The sequence below is a fragment of the Equus quagga genome, chromosome 8 (assembly GCF_021613505.1).
Source record: "Equus quagga isolate Etosha38 chromosome 8, UCLA_HA_Equagga_1.0, whole genome shotgun sequence".
NCBI lineage: Eukaryota > Metazoa > Chordata > Mammalia > Perissodactyla > Equidae > Equus > Equus quagga.
The window spans coordinates 60508396-60531088 of record NC_060274.1 but is presented as its reverse complement, the minus strand read 5'-3'; the positions used below and the strand labels follow the sequence as shown (position 1 = coordinate 60531088).

General features: G+C 37.0%; 1 protein-coding gene across 19 annotated transcripts in view; it reads left to right on the top strand.

Annotated features, from left to right (window-relative positions):
- The window catches only part of MTERF1 (mitochondrial transcription termination factor 1), a 212234-nt gene that overhangs the window by 7275 nt on the left and 182266 nt on the right, over positions 1-22693 (top strand). Inside the window, exon 1 of one of the 19 annotated variants that reach the window (XR_006889858.1) lies at positions 19196-19330. The exons of the other annotated variants lie outside the window; for them this stretch is intronic. The gene's annotated coding sequence lies outside the window, so the exon portion shown is untranslated. Of the gene's footprint in view, positions 1-19195; positions 19331-22693 lie in introns of those variants that run through there. 19 annotated transcript variants of the gene reach the window in all.

Below are 22693 nucleotides of genomic sequence, written 5' to 3'. Positions count from 1 at the left end.
CCGGCTTAGGCTCAATTTTCTATGGGCATATCCTGATTTCTTTGAAAACAGGGGCAACTATGGTAGCCAGAATAATGGCCACTGAAAGACGTCAGTGTCTTAATTCCAAGAACCTGTGAATATGGTATGTTACATTGCAAAAGGACTTTGCAGTTAAATTTAGGTTAAGGGCCTTGAGATGGGTCGAGATTATCCTGTATTATCTGGGTGGGCCCAGGGTAATTATAAGGGTCCTTAAAAGTGGAAGAGGGAGGTAAGAGAGGTCAGAGTGATGCCATGTAAGAAGGACTTGACCCCCTTTTACTGGCTTTGAAGGAGGATGGGGCCATGAATCAAAGAATGCAGGTGGCCTTTAGAAAATGGAAAAGGCAAGGAAATGTCCTCCTCCAGGTCCCACAGAAAGGAGTGCAGCCCTGCTGGGACCTTGAATTTAGCCGAGTGAGACCTATGTCAAACTGCTGACCTACAGAACTGTAAGATAATGAATTTGTGGTGGTTTAAGCCACTGAGTTTGTGATAATTTGTTACAGCAGCAAATAGATTAATATGGCAACTAAATAGATGATTAGTTGCATTTTAGGTGAAGAAGTCACAAAATACGGTCCTTTTGGTATTATGTTTGTATTTCTTCATCTTACAATAACCTTTTGTATCCACCTCTGTTTTTGGAATGACTAATAAATTAGTATTTGTAAAGTCCTCTAAATGTATGGATAAAGAAGTAAATGTAAGTAATACAATCTAAATAAAGGAGTGTTTTCGCCTAATGACTGTAGCTTAAAGCCATGGTGATAGTTTCTATATATTTACATTTTGTTGGTATTTCAACTAATAAAGAACAAGGAATTTCTAGAAGCATTGACTTAAAAAATGACAAGTCAGATGATGTCTGTATCTTGAAGACACTCACAATCTAGCGTCTGAAATAAACTGAAAGAGAAAGGACGCATATGACCTTAATTGCTTTAATTGTTTTCCAGAGGCATTTGTTGATGTCAATTTTGAATTAAATAACAATGGTGCTCATCTTTTAAGCCTTGTTTCCTATCAGCAATGCTACAAAAAAACTTATTCCCACCACTGATAGAAACAAAATTCCTGCTTTTTTTTTTTTTTAAGGCTGTGTGTATGTCAATGATACTCTTATAATTTTTTCCAGTCAGCTATTTAATGGCAGGCATAGCATAGTTTAGAAAACATCGGCTTTCAAGAGGCATTTTTTTAGAGTGGTATATCTGTGCACCATTTCTGACTAGCTCTGCAACTTTGTGTAAATATTTTAATTTCACTGAACTTGTTTTCTCATCTATAAGATTAAAAATTGACCTCAGAGTTGGTGAGAATCAGATAATAAAGGGTCTCTAGAAGGTTTCTTGCACATAGTAACTGTTCAATGGTAGCTGTAATAAATAGTTGCAGTAATATTTTTAAATACAGCTTTATTGATATATAATTCACATACCATACAATTCACCAGTTTAAAGTACATAACTCAATGTATTTTTTAATATTCATAGGGCTATGGAGTCACCACAATCTAATTTTAGAGTCTGTTTGCACACCCTGAAAAAAACCCTATACCCATTAGCAGTTAATCTCTATGATCCCCCTCTTACTTCTCTAGCCCTAAGCAACCACTGATCTACTTTCTCTCTATAAATATGCTAATTCTGAATATTCCATGTAAGTCGAATCATACAATATGGTCATTTGTAATGGGCTTCTTTCAGTTAACATAATGTTTACAAGGTTCATCCATGTAGCACATATCAGTATTTCATTCTCTATCTATCTGTCTGTCTGTCTGTCTGTCTGTCTACCTACCTACCTACCTACCTACCTATCTATCCATCTATCTATATTTTTTGTGGGGAAGATTGTCGCTGAACTAACATCTGCCAATCTTCCTCTATTTTACGTGGGATGCCTCCACAGTGTGGCTTGACGAGTGGTGCTAGGTCAGCACCCAGGATCTGAACCTCTGAACTCCAGGGCACTGAAGTGGAGTGTGTGAACTTAACCACTATGCCACCAGGCTGGCCCCAGTATTTCATTCTTTTTTATTGCCAAATAATATTGCATTGCATGGATACAGTAGTATTATTGGGAGTAAATTTTATTGTTATGACTTAAAGCACAAAGTATTAATTCCTTAAGTCTTCTGAATTGTATGTGAATATTTTCTGAAGTGTTGCTTTGGAATTAACAAGTCTGTAAGGAACTTGATGGAGGTAGACAGAGGAGATAAAAGTTTATTGGCATCAGCTGGTCATGAGGATTATGTCTGGGTTGATGAGATGATATAGCAGCAACAGTTGCCAGTGGCCAAGGAGAATGTGGGATGCACAGAAGTAGAATACAGCCATCTTTTGGGGATTGAGGAAGGACAACTTCTTAGTAGAAACAAATGGATAGTACCTGTTAGGCAAGATTAACATATTTTAAGGTTTGAATCTGATTAGGGGAGAGTCTTAAAAAAAAGTTGAATTATAAAAATTTTAAGTAATATTTTTTCATGAGTAAAAAGAAAAATCCATGTTTATAGTGTGGAAAAAATAGAAAATAAACCACACACACGCAAAACAAACTATAATCTTATCTCCCAGAGATAAATAATGAACATTTTGGTCACTGTTCTTGTTTCTCTTTGCAGAATATATCCACACATGGATGTAATATGAGTAGATATGTGGCATATATATTTAAATTGAGATCAAGCTGTCTATATTTATGTTTTTTAACCTAATAGATTCTGAACATATTAAGTATTCTTTAGTAATTAATTAATTACAGAATCAAGTATTCACCAGTAACATTGTTTTTAATGGTTGTATGAAATTCTGTTTGGATAAACCACAATTTCTCTAGTGAATCTCTCACCATTAGACAGATAGAGTAAATTTTAGTACATTAGTAATTTTTTGAAAACCCCACCTAGATTAGTTCAGTATTCCACATACATTCTACCATTTTTTCCACCATTAGTATAAGTTAAAATTTTGCTCTAGAAAATATGAACATTAAGATTACTGCATTTTGCTGTTCTCCAAATGTCAGCTGTTTCTGCAAAACTTCATTTTTTAAATGGAAACCATCTGTAAATTCTAAATTGCTGGCATAAACTTGAGGACTTTCAAATAACTATCAAAGATTAAAGGAAAAAAATGAGTTTCTTCATCCTGAACTTACCAGGAAGGAACAAAAAATGAGTAGTATTTATAAAAGGGTTTACTGGTCTATTAAACTAGTCATTTCTCTCCTTAAATCATCTAATTTCTAAGGCTTGCATAGGTACAAAGTTTGTAGCTAAAGATCCAATAAGATTGCTTTCATGTGCAAAACTTGACTGTTGGCTTCTTCCTTATGGACTGTGATGCCCCACAAACTTCACACCCAGAAGTACAATCTAGTGGAGATTGAAGGGAGAATCTGTTGATGGCAGAACTCTAGCCACAAACTTTAATAATAGGCAATCTTTACATAGTCCAAGAAGAGCTTGGCACAAACAAGATAGAATAGCAGGACTATATTATTATTAGAGAGGTTTGGGGAAGAGATGATAGCAGAAGCCCAGTTGCCCAACATTGGAGACAGAAGAGAGGAGCTATAACTCAGTCATCATGGTCCTCTAGGGATCATCTCTGGAGGGACTAGGTCTTGGGTCTGATTGGCCACCAAGTAACTTGGGAGACAGGTGTTCTAAACTGGCCAAGAGGTCTTTGGACTGAGGGCATTCATTTATTCCTTAGTTTATTCACTGTTGACTCAGGAACCTGGTATAGGAAAGAGCTGCCAGCATCAGTTTTGAGGAGTTGAGGAAGGCACTCATGGCGAATGTTATAACCAGGTCCTATGTATCTTCTTGCTCATTTTCATGTTTCTGGTGTTCCCCAAATGTCACCCTTACCTCTTCACTTTCTTCTGGTCTTTTCGAGATAGATTATGTCTACACTTTTGCTTTCACACTTTTTTCCCCACAATTCACAGAGATTGTTAGTTAAATAAAAGGAAAAAACAAAAATACTATAGTTTTTTTTTTAGCCTTTTGACTAATTTCTGTGTGGAATTTGGTACAGACATAGAAGACATACTGATGGAATCTCATTTTGTGTCTCACTTCACTGTTAGTCAGGTATATATATATATTTTATTGTGGTTTCATTGGTTTATAACATATAAATTTCAAGTGTACATCATTATATTTCAATTTCTGTGTAGACTACATCATGTTCACCACCCAAATACTAATTACAATCCATCACCATACATGTGCGTAATCACTGATTTCGCCCTTCTGCCTCCCCGCTTCCCCTCTGGTAACCACCAATCCAATTTCTTTCTCTGTGTTTGCTTTTTTTTTTTTTTTTTTTTAAGATTTTATTTTTTCTTTTACTCCCCAAAGCCCCACTGGTACATAGTTGTGTATTTTCAGTTGTGGATCCCTCTAGTTGTGGCATGTGGGATGCTGCCTCAGCATGGCCTGATGAGCAGTGCCATGTCTGCGCCCAGGATTCGAACCGGCAAAACCCTGGGCCACTGAAGCAGAGTGCGTGAACTTAACCACTCAACCATGGGGCTGGCCCCTGTTTTTTGTTGTTTTTATCTTCTGTTTATGAGTGAGATCATATGACATTCGACTTTCTCCCTCTGACTTATTTTGCTTAGCATAATACCATCAATACCATCCATGTTGTCACAAATGGCCAGATCTCATCCTTTTTTATGGCTGAGTAGTATTCCATTGTGTCTATATACCAGATCTTTATCCATTCATCCCTTGATGGGCACCTATGTTGCTTCCAAGTCTTGGCTATTGTGAATAATGCTGCAGTGAACATAGGGGTGCATATATCTTCATGCATTTATGTTTTCATGTTCTTTGGATCAATACCCAGCAGGGGAATGGCTGGCTCGTATGGTAGTTTTATTCTTAATTTTTTGAGGAATCTCCATACTGTTTTCCATAGTGGCTGCACCAGGTTGCTCTCCGACCAGCAGTGTGTGAGAGTTGACTTTTTTCCACATTCTCTCCAACACTTAGTATTTCTTGCCTTGTTAATTATAGCCGTTCTGATGGGCGTGAGGTGATATCTCATTGTAGTTTTGATTTGCATTTCCCTAATAATTAGTGATGTTGAACATCTTTTTATGTGCCTGTTGGCCATCTATATATCTTCTTTGGAAAAATATCTTTCCAGATCTTTTGCCCATTTTTTAGTTGAGTTGTTAGTTTTTTTGTTGTTGAGATGTGTGAGTTCTTTATATATTTTAGATTATTAACTCATCAGATATAAGGTTTGGAAATGTCTTCTTCCAATTGTTAGGTCATCTTTTCATTTTTTTTTGATGGTTTCCTTTGCTGTGCAGAAGCATTTTAGTTTGATGTAGTCCCATTTGTTTATTTAAGCATTTTAGTTTGATGTAGTCCCATTTGTTTATTTTTTCTTTTGTTTCCCTTGCCCAGTCAGACATGGTACTTGAAAATATGCTGCTAAGACTGATGTCAAAGAGCATAGTGCCTATGTTTTCTTCTAGAAGTTTCATGGTTTTAGGTCTTACATTCAAGTCTTTAATCTATTTTGAGTTGATTTTTGTGCATGGTGTAAGATATTCCATTCTTTTGTGTGTGGCTGTCCAGTTTTCCCAACACCATTTATTGAAGAGACTTTCCTTTGTTGATTGTATGTTCTTTCCTCCCTTGTCAAAAATTAGCTCTCTGGGGGCTGGCCCATTGGGGCAGTGGTTAAGTTCACGTGCTCTACTTTCGCCACCCAGGGTTCACTGGTTCAGATCCAAGGTGCGGGCACGGCACCGCTTGGCAATCCATGCTGTGGTAGGTGTCCCACATATAAAGTAGAGGAAGATGGGCATGTGTGTTAGCTGAGGGCCAGTCTTCCTCAGCAAAAAGAGGAGGATTGGCAGCAGATGTTAGCTCAGGGCTAATCTTCCTCAAAAAAAAAAAAAAATTAGCTCTCCATAGATGTATGAGTTTATTTCTGGGCTCTTGATTCTGTTCCATTTATCTGTGTGTCTTTTTTTGTGCCAGTACCATGCTGTTTTGATTACTATGGCTTTATAGTATATTTTGAGATCAGGGAGTGTGATACCTCCAGCTTTGTTCTTTTTTCTCAGGAGTTCTTTGGCTATTCACGGTCTTTTGTTGTTCCATATAAATTTTAGGATTCTTTGTTCAATTTTTGTAAAAAATGTCATTGGAATTTGATAGGGATTGCATTGAATCTGTAGATGGCCTTAGGAAGTATGGACATTTTATCTATATTTATTCTTCCAATCCTTAAGCATGGAATATCTTTCCATTCCTTTGTGGCTTCTTCATTTTCTTTCAACAATGTTTTGTAGTTTTCAGTGTACAGGTCTTTCACCTCTTTCTTTAAATTTATTCCTAGATATTTTATTCTTTTTGTTGCAATTGTAAATGGAATTGTTGTCATAATTTCTCTTTCTGCTACTTTGTTGTTAGTGTATAGAAATGCAACTGATTTTTGTATGTTGATTTTGTATCCTGCAACTTTACCCTATTCATTTATTATTTCTTAAAGTTTTTTGGTGGATTCTTTAGGATTTTCTATATATAAAATCATGTCATCTGCAAATAGTGACAACCTCACTTCTTCCTTTCCAATTTGGATCCCTTTTCTTTCTTTTTCTTGCCTCATTGCTCTGGCTAGGACTTCCAATACTATGTTAAATAAGATTGGTGAAAGTGGGCATCTTTTGTATGGTTCCTGTTCTTAGAGAGAGAGCTTTCAGTTTTTCTCCATTGAGAATGGTTTGAGCTGTGGATTTGTCATATGTGGCCTTTATTATGTTGAGGATTTTCCTTCCATGCCCATTTTATTTAGAGTTTTTATCATAAATGGATGCTGTATCTTGTCAAATGCTTTCTCTGCATCTCTTGAGATGATCATGTGGTTTTTCTTCTTCATTTTGTTAATGTGGTGTATCACACTGATTTGTGGATGTTGAACCATCCCCGCATCCCTGGAATAAACTCCACTTGTTCATGGTGTATGATCTTTTTAATGTACTGTTGTATTTGATTTGCTAGTATTTTGTTGAGGATCTTTGCGTTGATGTTCATCAGTGATATTGGCTTGTAATTTTCTTTTTTTTGTGTTGTCTGGTTTTGGTATCAGGGTAATGTTGGCTTCATGGAATGAATTAGGAAGCTTCCCCTCCTCTTCAATTTTTTGGAAGAGTTTGAGAAGGATAGGTATTAAGTCTTCTTTGAGTGTTTGGTAGAATTTGCCAGGGAAGCCGTCTGGCCTTGGACTTTTGTTTTTTGGGAAGTTTTTTTTATTACTTTTTCGATCTCCTTACTGTTGATTTGTCTATTCAGATTCTCTGTTTCTTTTTGATTCAGTTTTGGAAGGTTGAATGATTCTAAGAATTTATCCATTTCCAGTTTATCCAGTTTGTTGTTGTATAAGTTTTTGTTATATTCTCTTATAGTGTTTTGTATTTCTGAGTTGTCTGTTGTAATTTCTCCTCTTTCATTTCTGATTTTATTTATTTGAGCCTTCTCTCTTGTTTTCTTGGTGAGTCTAGCTAAAGGCTTGTCAATTTTGTTTATCTTTTCCAAGAACCACCTCTTAGTTTCATTGATTTTTTTCTGTTGTCTTTTTGTCTCTATTTCATTTATTTCTATTCTGATTTTTATTGTTGCCTTCCTCCTACTGATTTTGAGCTTTGTTTGTTCTTCTTTTTCCAGTTCCTTTAGGTGCACTGTTAGATTGTTTATTTGAGATTTTTCTTGTTTGTTGAGGTAGGCTCATATTGCTGTAAACGTCTCTCTTAGAACTGCTTTTGCCATATCCCATAGATTTTGACATGTTGTATTTTCATTTTCATTTGTCTCCAGGTACTTTTTGATGTCTCCTTTGATTTCTTCATTGACCCAATCATTGTTCAGTAGCATTTTGTTTAATCTGCACATATTTGTGGCTTTTCAAACTTTGCTCCTGTAGTTGATTTCTAGTTTCATAGCATTGTGGTCAGAAAAGATGCTTGATATTATTTCAGTTTTCTTAAATTTGTTGAGACTTGTTTTGTGGCCTAATATTTGTTCTCTCCTGGAGAGTGTTCCACATGCATTTGAAAAGAATGTGTATTCTGCAGTTTTTAGATGGAATTTTGTGTATATATATCTACTAAGTCCATCTGGTCTAATGTGTCATTTAAGGCCAATGTTTCCTTATTGATCTTATGTTAGGATGATCTATGTATTTGGTGTAAGTGGGGTGTTAAAGTCCCCTACTATTATTGTATTGCTATTTCTTCTATATCTGTTAATAATTGCTTTATATATTTAGGTGCTCCTATGTTGGGTGCATAGATATTTACAAGTGGTATACCCTCTTGTTGGATTGTTCCCTTTATCTTTATGTTGTGCCCTTCTTTGTCTCTTGTTACAGTTTTTGTTTTGAAGTCTATTTTGTCTGATATTAAGTATTGCTACCTCAGCTTTCTTTTCATTGCCATTTTCATGGAGTATCTTTTTCCATCCCTTCACTTTCAGTCTTTCAGTTTGTGATTGTCCTTAGGTCTGAAGAGTGTCTCTTGTATGCAGCATATATATAGGTCTTGTTTTTTTATCCATTTGGCCACACTATGCCTTTTTATTGGAGTATTTAGTCCATTGACTTTTAAAGTAGCTATTGATAAGAATATACTTATTGCTATTTTATTGCTTTCTTTCTGGGTGTTTTAGTAGTTTTTCTCTGTTCCTTTCTTCTTCTCTTGCTGTCTTCCCTTGTGGTTTGATGGCTTTCTTTACTATTATGTTTGGGTTCCTTTCTCTTAGTTTTTTTGTGTATTTATTATAGGTTTCTGGTTTGTGATTACCTTGAGGTTCGTATGTAATAACCTATATATATAGCAATCTATATTAAGTTGATGGTCTCTTAAATTTGACCTCTTGCTAAAAGCTCTACTCTTTTGCCCCCTTCTTCCCACATTTTATGTTTTTGATATCATGTCTAACCTCTTGTTTGTGAGTGTGTTTCTCTTACTCTTCTATCATGGAAATAGATAATTTTACTACTTTTGTCTTTTGACCTTCACATTAACTTCATAGGTAGTTGATCTACTACCTTAACTGTATATTTGCCTTTGCCAGTGATTTTATTGTTTTGATTTTTTTTGTGTATGATAATTTTCTTATTCCTATTTGTGGTCTTTTCTTTTCCACTTAAATAAGTCCCTTTAACATTTCTTGTAAGGCTGGTTTCTTGGTGATAAACTCCTTTGTTTCTGCTTGTCTGGGAAACTATCTCTTTCCATTTTGAATGATAACCTTGCTGGATAGAGTATCCTTGGCTGTAAAGGTTTCTTCTTTTCAGCACTTTAAATATACCATGCCACTCCCTTCTAGCCTGTAAGGTTTCTCCTGTGAAGTCAGCTGATAGTCTTATGGAGTTTCCTTTGTGTATAACTTGCTGTCACTCTCTGGCAGCTTTTAGGATTCTCTCTTTATCTTTAGTTCTTGAAATTTTAATTATAATGTGTCTTAGTGTGGGCTTCTTTTGGTTAATCTTGTTTGGTGCTCTCTGTTCTTCCTGTACCTGGACGTCTGTTTCCTTCCTTAGGTTAGCAAAGTTGTCAGCTATTATTTCTTTACATAGATTCTCTGCTCCTTTGTCTCTCTCTTCTCCTTCTTGGACACCTATGATACAGATGTTAGTGCACTTGATCTTGTCTCAGAGGTCCCTTAGACTGTCCTCATTCTTTTAATTCTTTTTTCTTTTATCTGTTCAGCTTGGGTGATTTCCTCTAGTCATTCGTTCTGCCTGGTGATCCGTTCTTCTGTATCATCTACTCTGCTTTTGAGCCCCTCTAGTGAATTTTTCATTTCCTGTATTGTATCCTTAATTTCTGATTGGTTCTTTTTTATATTTTCCAATTATTTGTTTATGTTCTCACTGAGTTCATGCATTCCTCTCCCAAGATCAATGAGCATCCTTATGACTCTTAGTTTGTACTCTTTGTCAGGTAAATTGTTTACTTCTGTTTTGTTTAGTTCTTTTTCTGGGGTTTTGTCCTGTTCTCTTACTTGGAATGTATTCCTTTGTTTCCTCATTTGCCTCTTTCTCTGTGGTTATACCTATATATTAGGTAGATCAGCTGCATCTGCTGGTCTTGCAGAGGTCCCTTATGGAAGAGATGCCTTATGAAGCCCTGCACAGTTCTTCTCTCTCATCACCAGTTCCAAATGTTCCACGAGTGTCCCGTGTGGGCTACCTGTTTCCTGTTGTGGCAGGGTTGCTCTTGCTGCAGGTGCCTGGGGAGGCTTGGCTGTCCCACTGGCTGGCTGGTTGTAATACACAGTGCCTGTGTCTACTGTTGTCCCTTCAGTCACTTTATTGGGCATGGGGAGCCCAAGCACAGTTGGCTGCAAGGTCTATTGGCACATTTTTCTTGCAGTTTTTCTGTTAAGTGAGTAGGCCCCCAATGTGGCTTGTTGCTAGGTTCTGGGGTTTATAATTGCTATAGGCCTCTGGCCTGCAAGGCTGTTGTCAGCTCTCTCAAGAGTGCAGCTTGGTGGGGCTGGCCCCAGGCATGTGATCTCCCACTTGTTTTAGGCTTTGGAAGGTGGGGCCGATCTCCTATTTGGCTGTTTGAGAAGCACAAGTCTGCTGCAGCTGACAAGTCCCACTGTCAACACAGGCTTGCCCCATGTACACACCCTGACCCACTGAAGAGTGGGTCCAGTCACCCCACTGCAGATGCCCCACATGCTCCACCAATGCAGGCCTACCCCTCGCACATGCTCTGCCCCACAGGGGTGGACCCACTTGCCCTACTGCAGAGGTCCCAGGCACCCTGCCTTTGTGGGGCCACAAGTTGCCTGAGGGCTTGCTCTTGGGTGGGGCCAATCCCTAGAGGGTGCTGCCTGCCCTGGCTGAGCTGGATTAAATCAGTGCTCTAGTAGGTGGGGCAGACCCATGCACTAACAAGTCAGGGGAAGAAATCCAATGGCATCTGCCAACATCCATGTCAGCATGCCTGTGCTAATTCAGAATAATGGCTGTCACCAATGTCTCACACTCACTGGGGAAGTAGTCCCACCTTGCGGAGGTCTCACTCTCACTGAGATGCATCCAGAGCCTATCAAGTGAGTCTCTTTTCACCAAAGGACTATGTACCTTTCTGGTGATTTTAGATTGCTTTCCTAAATGGGTGAATTTGTGCATGGGCCCTTTAAGGACAGGCTTCCACCCCGCCCCTTATATCTGATAGCTTTTCTAGGGGTATCCCTCGTTGTTGTTAATAACCAGCTAAGCCAGATATTATGACACTTGTTTCAGTTGTGCTGAGTCCAAGAACTGCTTATTGTGGTAACACTCCCCCACTCAGATCCCCCTCTCTTCCAGGGAAGGCTTTGTACTTTAAGATTTCTCCTGGCTGTCCATGAAGTGCTGTGTGTAGAAGGTGGCCTTTTCCTTTCCAAAAAGGAGTTTCTGCCTCTTCCACCTCAGTCAGTACTGGCTCTTGTTGTGGGTGTTCTTTTTATCCAGTTTTCACTTCTCTCTTAGGGTAATTATTCCAAGAGTAATTGTAAATTTGTTGTGTCTGTGGGAGGAGGTGAGTTCAGAGTCTGCCTACACCACCATCTTGACACCAGATCTAATCAGATAGACATTTGAACTTATTTTTCCTTAGTAGCAATACTGGGTGAAGATCAGTGAGTTTATGTACATGAACTGCTTTGTGTTAATTATGAAAAATTTTAATATGATGGTATGGTAGTTCTTCCATCTCTATTTGAATATCCCAGTGCCACCTTCAGTAGCTGTCAAGCTACCTTCAATTTATACCCAACATATCGTCTTTCTTTCTCCTTTTATTTTACAATGGAAGTGAGTTTATTCTCTGAGAATACACATTCATTGTCAAAGCCTCCAAATAATCAAAGAAACAAAGTCCCAGCTAACCTGTTTGTCATGAGGTTGAGGAAATATCCTTTTTTTCTTAGTTCGCAAAGAGGTTTGTTTATTTTAGTCAGGGATGAATGATAATTTTTGAAAAGTCCTTTTTAAAAATCATCTGTTTTTAATCCATTAATGAATGTCAGTTGATTTCTTTATATCATCCTTTGTTTTATTGAAATAAAACCTAAGCCAAATTCAATTTACTAATATTTTACTTGAGTTTTTATTAGTATTCACAAGGGGAATTGGTATACAGGTTTCCCCTCCCCACTCACCTTGTTATTGTGGAAGTTTTGGTGGGTAGATTCTTTGTTTTTTTAGGAGGAGGGCAGTTGCCACTTTGTCAGGCTTTTGGATCAGAGTTGTACTAGCCTTATAAAATTAGTTTGGAAGGTTTTTATTTTCTTCCCTATGCTATGGAACCAGTTGAAAATCATAGGAACTATCCATTCCTTTAAAAGCTCGCAGAACTTTCCTGTAAAATCATCTGGTGTCTTGTTCAGGACAGATCCTTGGCAACAATGGAAATTTGCTGTGAAGGCTTCTCTAAAGGCTTTGACCAAAATCTTTTTGGTAGTTATCAGTATAGAGCTCTCTCTTGTCCTAGTTAATGCATTTTGCTTTGAATACTACATTAATATTAACATTGCCATGCTTCATGTTCTTACAAAGACTTGTACTTGCATCTTCATAACAGCTTTACTTGTAGTAACCAAAACCTGGAAGCAACCCAACAGGTTCATCAACAGATAAATGGAAATATAAATTGTGATATATTTGTGCAGTGGAATATTATTCAGCAATACAAAAGAATGAACTATTAATACATGCAACAACCTGGGTGAATCTCAAAATAATTGTTCTAAATGAAAGAAGCCAAACAAAGAGTACAATCTATGTGGTTCCATTTATATAAAATTCTAGGAAATGCTTACTAATCTGTAGTGACAGAAAGTAGATCATTTGTAGTCTGGGATGGAGGTGGGGTGGGACGGGGAAGGCCAGGGAGGAGGGATTACCAAGGGCCACAGGGAAACTTTTGGAGGTGATGTATATATTCATTATCTTCATTATCGTGATGGTTTTGTGAGTGTATAGATAAGTCAAAATGTGTCAAAGTGTATATTTTAAATATGTGCGGTTTAGTATACTGCAGTTATACCTCAGTAAAATTGAAGAATCCATCCATTCAACATTGACTTGAAATGCCATCTTTATCTGATACTAAATTTTCACGTGTGTGTTTCTAGACCCTCTTCAAAATACAAAATACAAGTACAAGAACAAATGTATCTAACTTTGTATTTCTACTTATCAAGAATTAATATCAAGTATCTTTTTAGTAAAGATGTTGGGAGACCTGAGAAACCACCTGGAAAAAATATTGATGGATTCGTACTCATACACCAGGTATACTTCAAATGGAGCAGTCACGAGCCCTCTACCACTCAGTCCTTCCCTTGGCTTGATGACCTACATGAGGTCGGGCCATGGCATGTGTCAGACACTGGCAATAATACCAGCATCTTTGTTCTGGAGGGCTTCCTGAAGCCTACCTGGGGCCCTTGGGCTAGAATTTGCCCTGAGGGCAGCTGCTCTTGCTTTCTTGCTATTCCAAAGTGCATATAAAATTAGACCTTGGCCTTTTTCCACACAAGAACCAGGCCTCTGATGAAATCCTATGCCCTGTGGAGAACTGGTGTGTTTCTTTGATTAGGAAGCTGACTAGATTTACTCCCAGCAGCCACACAAAGCCTCCTTTTCTAAGGAAAGTAGAGTGCATGGACCCAAGTTGGGCGCATTCCTTCCTTTTTGCTTTCCTGCATTTAGGGAGTATGACTGTCATGTTATACTCTGAATATTAATTAAAGTGTCTGTGACAAAATTAGTGCAAAGGTCAGCATTATTCCACTCTGCATATTTGGATGTATCTCTCAGACCTTCTCAGCTTCTTTAGAATGCCTGTTTCTCCTGACCAAAGCTGTATGACTGCATTTCACATAAGGATATGTGGTTAAGGCTTACTAATTTAGCTAAATGTGATATTCACAGAATTAAAGTGTAACAGTGTTTATGATGAATAACTGATAAAACAATTATTTAAAAATTATATAAATTATATATAATTAATAATTATAAGTAATTAATAACTGTTAAAAAATTAAAATTGGGTCCTTATCCCCCTGTGTTTTCTTGTGCACAAAACTTCATGAACCGCAGGGGGACATGTAGACAGAGGTTTGGCTATGCAGTTTTCTAAAGTCAGCTAGCTGTAAATCTGGCTGATAGTTCAAACTAAATAAAGACTTATTTAAATACCAGAAGAGAGTTGGCAGGGGACCGTTTTATCTGTAGGTTCTGTCAGCCTCAAGCTGGAAGAAAATAAATTGATACTCTTGTATACAATTTTTTTCCTAGTAGTTTAATGTCCGTTTAAAAGAATGAAAAAGCTGTTTTCCTTGAATGGTTATTCATTCCTTTTAAACAAATGCTACTGCTTAATTGTCTCAGACAGTTCTGAAATGATATAATTTGGGTACTTTTTGTATTTTTACCTAGGTTTGAAGCTCTCTTCTTGTTACACAATCTTAATGCTTAAAAATATTTTGCAGCCGAGGTCTTTGCCCTCATTCAGATCAGACTGCTAGATCCTCTACTCTTGTTTAATTTTCATCTTTAAACCTGCATGGTGTTTGTTATGTGTCTGTATACAAAACTGAGCATAAGCTAGTACTGTCTCCATAGTATTGCAGTTGATCCAATTACTTTGTTAACTTTTTCATTCCTTTGTGGGCTTGAGGAGGTTTTATTTTAAATAAAGATTGTAATGGTGAGATCTGAAGTGAAGGAATCAGATTTTCTTATGAGAATCAATGTTATATATCAAATAGATAGATTATAAACTATCTGTGGTATCTCTATTATTTAGAAGACATTGTAAATACAAATGCATGTGCTCCTAGGTATCCCATGGCATCTAATATTGCTACTTTGATGACCTCACCCATTTAACTATCTGTGGGTGAACAATTCTAGATTTGAGGATCAGTATGTAAGGGAGAATGATAGGATTGGAAATAAAAGTAAAATCCCTTTAGTATAAAGCACCATATGTACAAAGCATGCTCTAGATATTATGGTAGCTACAAAAGAGGTTGAAACCTTTGCAGTTAAATGATATCTTGTCATGTCTGTATTGTCTGCATAATGCCTTCATCAAGTTGAATTCTGGCTTACACTCTACCTGACATTTGAAGACTTGACAACAAACTCTGGAACAGAATTATCAATATAGAGAAGATCCCTTCCCCTCACATTTCTGCTCCCCCCTTCCTCCTAAGCTGAAGTTAGTACACACTTAGAAAAGTTTTGCTTTGTGCTCTTCGACTTTCTTCCCTAGAGTCAGTGAGCCAGGGAGTCACCTTGGTAATGACTTGGCCAGCTGGGCCCTTCAGAGAACCTAAGTTCACCCCCTTCCCCTTTCATTTCCCAATCAAACTGATATTTATATAATCACCACAGTGTGAGTCACTGCCAAAACTGAGGCTGTTAGGAGCCTAGAAGAGCTCATAGTAGCTTTGATAGTTTATTGGTTTGTTTATAAAAATAATATTTTTTCCTGATTGCAAAATAATCTTTTAATTACACAATGTTGGAAAATATAGAAAAGCACGCATACAAAAAGTACTCATAATCCCACTACCCCAGAAATAGCACTTGTTAACATTTTGGTGTATTACTTTCTAGTCTTTTTTTCTTATGCATATATACTATGTGTGGAAAATAAATATAATCTCTTCTCTAGCAAAACTGATTTATTCAACACATATTTGTTGAATACCGACTATGCACTATTGTGTTTGACACTGGATTATTAGTAATAACTGTTTTAATCCTATTTTTGTAAATATATTATGAGCATTCTCCTATATCACACATCATTTAATACCATTTTTTTAGATAAAGTTGAGTCTTGACAACCCTGATCCACTATGGTTAAGGGAATATGCCATTGAGAACAATAGAGAAGAGAGCAGGCCTCCCAGGAGGCCTGGTGTGGGCTCATCAGGTCACCGTATGGTATTGTGCTCAGAGCACAATACCCCCATCATGTTTCCACTCAGCATGACGGAAGTTCCTGGAAAGGTTATCAAGGACCGATAGGAAAGCAAGAGGAGTACTTGGGGAGGTCTAACTTGAGACTCATCACCAAATCATACAATAAAGTAATATTGTGATAAAAGGAATGATTGGGTCCTTTGGCCAATATTGGCCTGTTTAGAAACAAAAGATATTAGAATGCTTCTGGATCACCTGTTTGAAGCTGTCCAATTTTCCCTAAGATGAACCAGAATTGGAGCTTCCTTCTAGTATCAATTAACTTTAATTCTGATGTTCTTCTCTAGGCAATTCTTGGATCCATTTTTTTTACCTCTAACATTTTCAACCTCTAACCAATTCCTACTCTTAAATATTCTATACGCTGCCCCTAGAATAATTTCCTTGACCAGTACTGAGTCTATACTGGTAGGCTGAGTAGACCTGGCCACTCCTATCATGGAGTTTATAATGTAGCAGAGGAAGAGAGACAAACAGTTAAACCTACAAATAAATATGTAACTAAAAATTGAGGAAAGTGTTTGAAGGAAACAGAGTTCTGGGAAGGAGAGTAAAAGGCAGAAACTCTTAGATTGGCTGATCAGGGAGAACCTCTTAGGAAACTAATATGTAATCTGAGACTTGAAGGATGAGGAGGAGACACCAAAGAGCTAGGCAGAACATTGCAGACATGTTGTGGTTGGAGTGAAGGTCCTGGTGGGCATAAGCTTAATATGTCTTAGGAACTGAAGGATGCCAAGTGCTGCTGGAGAACAGTGCCTAGGGTAAAGTGGCTTTAGATGAGGTGATAGAGATGGCCAGGGATGTGGGGGTTGGGAATCATATCATATGCAGAGTGTCGAAGTCTGTAATAGGAAGTTTGGATTTTGAGGACAAAGAGAAACCATTGAGAGATATTAAGCAAGTAAGAAATATAATGAGATTTACATTCAAAAAAGATTCCTATAATTTGTGAGAATCAGTTAAAATGGGACAATTGAGGAAGCATGAAGATCAATAAAGAGGCCATTAGATTAGTCCAAGCAAGAAATGATGGTGACTTGGGTTAAGGTGGTGACAGTAGATTTGGGAGACATTGATGGATATACTGTATAGCAGTACTGTCCAATAGAAATATAATGTGAGCCACAAATACAAGCCAAATATATATTTAAAATTTCTCATAATTGCATTAAAAAGTAAAAGGAAATAGGTAAAATTGTTTTAATTTATTTAACCCAATATATCCAAAATATTATCACTTTAACACATAATCAATATAAAAATTATTAATGACATATTTGACATTCTCCTTGTACTAAGTCTTCAAAATCTTATGAATATTTACTTAAAGCACATGTCTATTTGGACTATCCCCATTTTAAGTGCTCAATGTCCACATGTGTCTGACAGCAATATTGGACAGTGTAGCCTTATAGAATTTGGTGATGGATTGGATATGAGGAATTAGAGAGAAGGAAGATTCTAGGATAACCCCTTGGTTTCTAGCTTGAGCAATTGATATGTGGCAGTGCCTTTTGACATGTAACAAATTGGTGGAGGGGAGAGAAATGATTTAAGACACAGGGAATAAAGAATTCAGCTTTCGACATTTTAAAGTTAAGGTGTGGAGAGATAAGAAAGATGACTGCTGGTGACCTTGTCACCCCTGTGGACTGGCTGGCAATGAGCTGGCACTGATGGCTCCTTTTACCCCACGGTTGGGGAGGCTGCACTCCATTACTCCTCCTCCAAAGATCTCCAGGTATCATCAATAGTGTTTCCAGCCTTGGCAGGCAATTTTCTTGAGAACCAGGTGCCCCAAATTTATAGTTTGTACCCAGAAACGTCTCTAAAAGCTGAGAGCAATGGTAGGAAAGGCCCAGGGTCCCTCTGTTGGAGAAGATACCCATGGCGTGTTCAATGGCACACTGGCCCAAGCATACCTCTCCACAGGATGGCTAGAGGAGAAGGGAACTATGCAACTTTCAGACCTCGTGCATGTGAGTTAGTTCCGCTGTGCCCCAAGTGATGCTTGTTGGTGTTTATCGGAAGCCCTTTACTGGACAAGATGCCGGTGAAACATCCCAGTAGGCATATCAGATAAGCCATTTGGATATATGAGTGCAGCTTGGAGAAAAATTTATTTTTTTTCTTTTTTTTCCCCAGCTTTATTGAGCTATAATTGACATATAACATTCTGTTAAGTTTAAGGGGTACAACATGATTATTTGATACACTTACATATTGTGAAATGATTACCACAGTAGATTAACACCTTCATCACCTCACGTAAGTACCATTTCTTTTTTGTGGGGGAACATTTAAGATTTACTCTCTTAGCAACTTTTATATATATAACATAGTGTTGTTAACTATAGTCCATCCCATACATTAGATCCCCAGAACTTACTCACCTTATAACTGGAAGTTTGTACCCTTTGACTGATATTTCCAGATTTTCCCCACACCTCAGCCCCTGGCAAGTACCCTTTTATAAACTCTGTGTTTCTATGAGTTTGACTTTTTTAATTCCATATCATACACTATTTGTCTTTCTCTGTCTCACTTATTTCACTTAGCATAACGCCCTCAAGTTTCTTCCATGTTGTCACAAATGGCAGGATTTCCTTCTTTCTCATGGCTGAGTAATATTTCGTTATATATATACAGTTGTGATATATGTGTGTGGTATATATACATGGTATATATAATATATATGCAGTATATATATATATGTAGTATATATATATATATTCATATGTTGGTTGTTGTGAATAATGCTGTCGTGAACATGGGAGTTCAGATATCTCTTCAAGATCTGATTTCATTTCCTTTGGATATATACCCAGAAGTGGGATTGCTAGATCATATGGTAGTTCTATTTTTAATTTTTGAAGAATTTTCATACTGTTTTCCATAGTGACTGTACCAATTTACATTCCCAACAATAGTGCGCAAGGGTTTCCTTTTCTTCATATCCTCACCAACACTTATCTCCTATCTTTTTTTTTTTTGAGGAAGATTGGCCCTGAGCTAACATCTGCTGCCAATCCTCCTCTTTTTGCTGAGGAAGACTGGCCATGAGCTAACATCTGTGCCCATCTTCCTCTACTTTATATGTGGGATGCCTACCAGAGCATGGCTTGCTAAGTGGTGCCATATTCACACCTGGGATCTGAACCGGCGAACCCCGGACAGCCAAAGCAGAACATGTGCACTTAACCGCTGCGCCACCAGGCCGGCCACATCCTATCTTTTTGATAAAGCTATTCTGACAGGTATGAGGTGATATCTCATCATGGTTTTGATTTGCATTTCCCTGATGATTAGTAATGTTGACCATCTTTTTATGCACCTGTCAGCCATTTGTGTGTCTTCTTTAGAAAAATGTCTATTCAGATCCTCTGCCCATTTGTAAATCAAATTATTTGGTTTTTTTTGCTATTGAATTGTGTGAATTTCTTGTATATTTTGGATATTATCCCCTTATCAGATGGATGTTTTGCAAATATTTTCTCCCATTCCATAGACTGCCTCTTCATTTTGTTGATGCTTCTTTTGCTGTGCAGAAGATTTTTAGTTTGATGTAGTCCTACTTGTTTATTTTTTGCTTTTGTTGCTTGTGCTTTTGGTGCCATATAAAAAAAAATCATTGCCAAGACCAATGTCAAGGAGCTTTTTACCTATATTTTCTTCTAGGAGTTTTACAGTTTCAGGTCTTACATTTAAGTCTTTAATACATTTTGAGTTAATTTTTGTGAGTGGTGGAAGATAGAGGTCCAGTTTAACTCTTCTGCATGTGGATATCCAGTTTCCCCAGCACTGTTTATTGAAGACACTATCCTTTCCTCTTTGAATATTCTTTTTTTTTTAAAGATTGGCAGCTGAGCTAACATCTGTTGCCAATCATCTTCTTCTTTTTTTTTTTAAATTTCTTCCTCTTCCCAAAGCCCCCCAGTACATAGTTGTATATTCTAGGTGTGAGTGCCTCTGGTTGTGCTATGTGGGATGCCACCTCAGCATGGCCTGATGAGCGGTGCCATGTCCACGCCCAGAATCCGAACTCACAAAACCCTGGGGCACTGAAGTGGAGCGTGTGAACTTAACCACTCAGCCATGGGGCGGCCCTGAATATTCTTGACTCTCTTGCTAACTATTAGTTGACCATATTTGTGCGGGCTTATTTCTGGACTCTTGATTCTGTTTCATTTGTCTATGTGGGTTTTTATGCCAGTATCTTACTGTTTTGATTACTAATGCTTTTCAATACAGTTTGAAATCAGGAAGTGTGATGCCTCCAGCTTTGTTCTTCTTTGTCAGGATTGCTTTAGCTATTTGGGATCTTTTGTGGTTTCTTATGAATTTTAGGCTTGTTTTTCTATTTCTGTGAAAAATGCCATTGGAATTTTGATACGGATTACATTGAATCTATAGATAACTTTGGGTGGTATGGATATTTTAATAATATTAATTCTTACAATCCATGAACATGGGATATTTTTCCATTTATTTGTGTCTTCTTCAATTTCTTCCATAACAATTTTATAGTTTTCAGTTTACAGCTTTTTTACCTCCTTGGTTAAATTTATTTCACTTATTTTTGATACTATTGTGAATGAGATTGTTTATTTTTCAGATATTTTGTTGTTAATGTATAGAAACACAACTGATTTTTGTGTGTTGATTTTGCATCCTGCAACTCTACTGAATTCATTGACTAGTTCTAACAGTTTTTTGGTGGAGTCTTTAGGATTTTCTATGTATAAGATCATATAATCTACAAACAGGACAATTTTTCTTCTTCCTTTCCAATTTGAATGCCTTTTCTTTCTTTTTCTCGCCTAATTGCTCTGATGAGGACACCCTGTACTAATTGAACAGGAGTACTGAGAGGGGACACCCTTGTCTTCTTCCTGATCTCAGGAGAAATGTTTTATGTTGTTAACTGTGGGTTTGTCATATATGGCTTTTATTATGTTGAGGTACTTTACTTGTATACCCATTTGTTGAGAGCTTTTGTTGTGAATGGATCTTGCATTTTGTAAAATGCTTCTTCTGCATCTATCAAAGAGGACCGTATGATTTTTTTCTATCATTCTATTACTGTGGTGTATCACATTTATTAATTTGCCTATGTTGAAGCATCCTTGCATCCCAGAGATAAATTCCACTTGATATGATCAAGTGTTTTATGATCTTTCTAATGTGCTGTTAAATTCAGTTTGTTAATATTTTGTTGAGAATTTTCGCATCTATGTTCATTAGGGATATTGCCTGTAATTTTCTTTTCTTGTAGTGTCCTTATCTGGCTTTGGCATCAGGATAATTCTAGTCCAATAAAATGAGTTTGGGAGTGTTTCTTTTCAATTTTTTGGAAGAGTTTGTGAAGTATTGCATCAATTCTTCTTTAAATATTTGGTAGAATTCTATGAAGCCATCTGGTCCTGGGCTTTTTTTTGTTGGGCTTTTTTTTAAGATTGTCCTTGAGCTAACATCTGTTGCCAATCTTTTTTTTTTTCTTCTTCTTTTCCCCAAAGCCCCCCAGTAAATAGTTGTATATTCTAGTTGTAGGTCCTTCTAGTTCTGCTATGTGGGATGCCACCTCAGCATGGCTTGATGAGTGATGCTAGGTCCATGCCCAGGATCTGAACCTGTGAGACCCTGGGCCGCTGAAGCAGAGTGTGTAAATTTAACCACTTGGCCATAGATCTGGCCCTGTTGGGATGTTTTTGATTACTAATTCAATCTCCTTATGTGTTATTCATTTGTTCAGATTTTCTATTCTTCATGATTCAGTCTTGGTAAGTTGTATGTTTCTAGGAATTTATCTATTTCTTCTAAGTTATTCAATTTGTTAGTGTGTAATTATGCATAATAGTCTCTCATGATCTTTCATATTTCTGTGCTATCAAGTATAATGTCTACTCTTTCATTTCTGATTTTATTTATTTGAGTCTTCTCCAATTTTTCTTTTCTCTTTTTTTCTTAGTGTAGTTAAAGGTTTGTCAATTTTTTTTGTCTTTTAAAAAACAGCTCTTAATTTCATTGACCTTTTCTATTGTATTTCTGGTCTCTATTTTATTTATTTCTACTCTGATCTGTTATTTTCTTTCTTCTGCTAACTTTGGGCTTAGTTTGTTCTTCTTTTTTTAATTCCTTGAGGTATAAAGTTAGGTTGCTGATTTGAGGTTTTTATTTTTTCTTAATGTAGGCATTTACGTTATGTAATTATTATTATTATTAATGTAGGCATTACATGTAGGAACTTCCCTCTTAGAACTGCTTTTGCTGCATCCCATAAGTTTTGGTATGTTGTGTTACATTTTTTTGTTTGTTTTAAGATGTTTTTTGATTTGCCTTTTGATTTCTTCTTTGATCTATTGATTGTTCCAGAGTTTATTTTTAAATTTCCACATATTTGTGAATTTTCCAGTTTTCCTCCTATTATTTCTAGTCTCATATATTGTGGTCATAAAGATACTTGGTATGGTTTCAGTCTTCTTATATTTGCTAAAACTTGTTTTGTGCCCTATCTTATGATCTGTCCTGGAGAATGTGTACATGTGTACTTCAGAAGAATGTATATTCTTCTGCCGTTGAATGAGTGGTTCTGTATATGTTAGTTAGGCCCATTTGGTGTA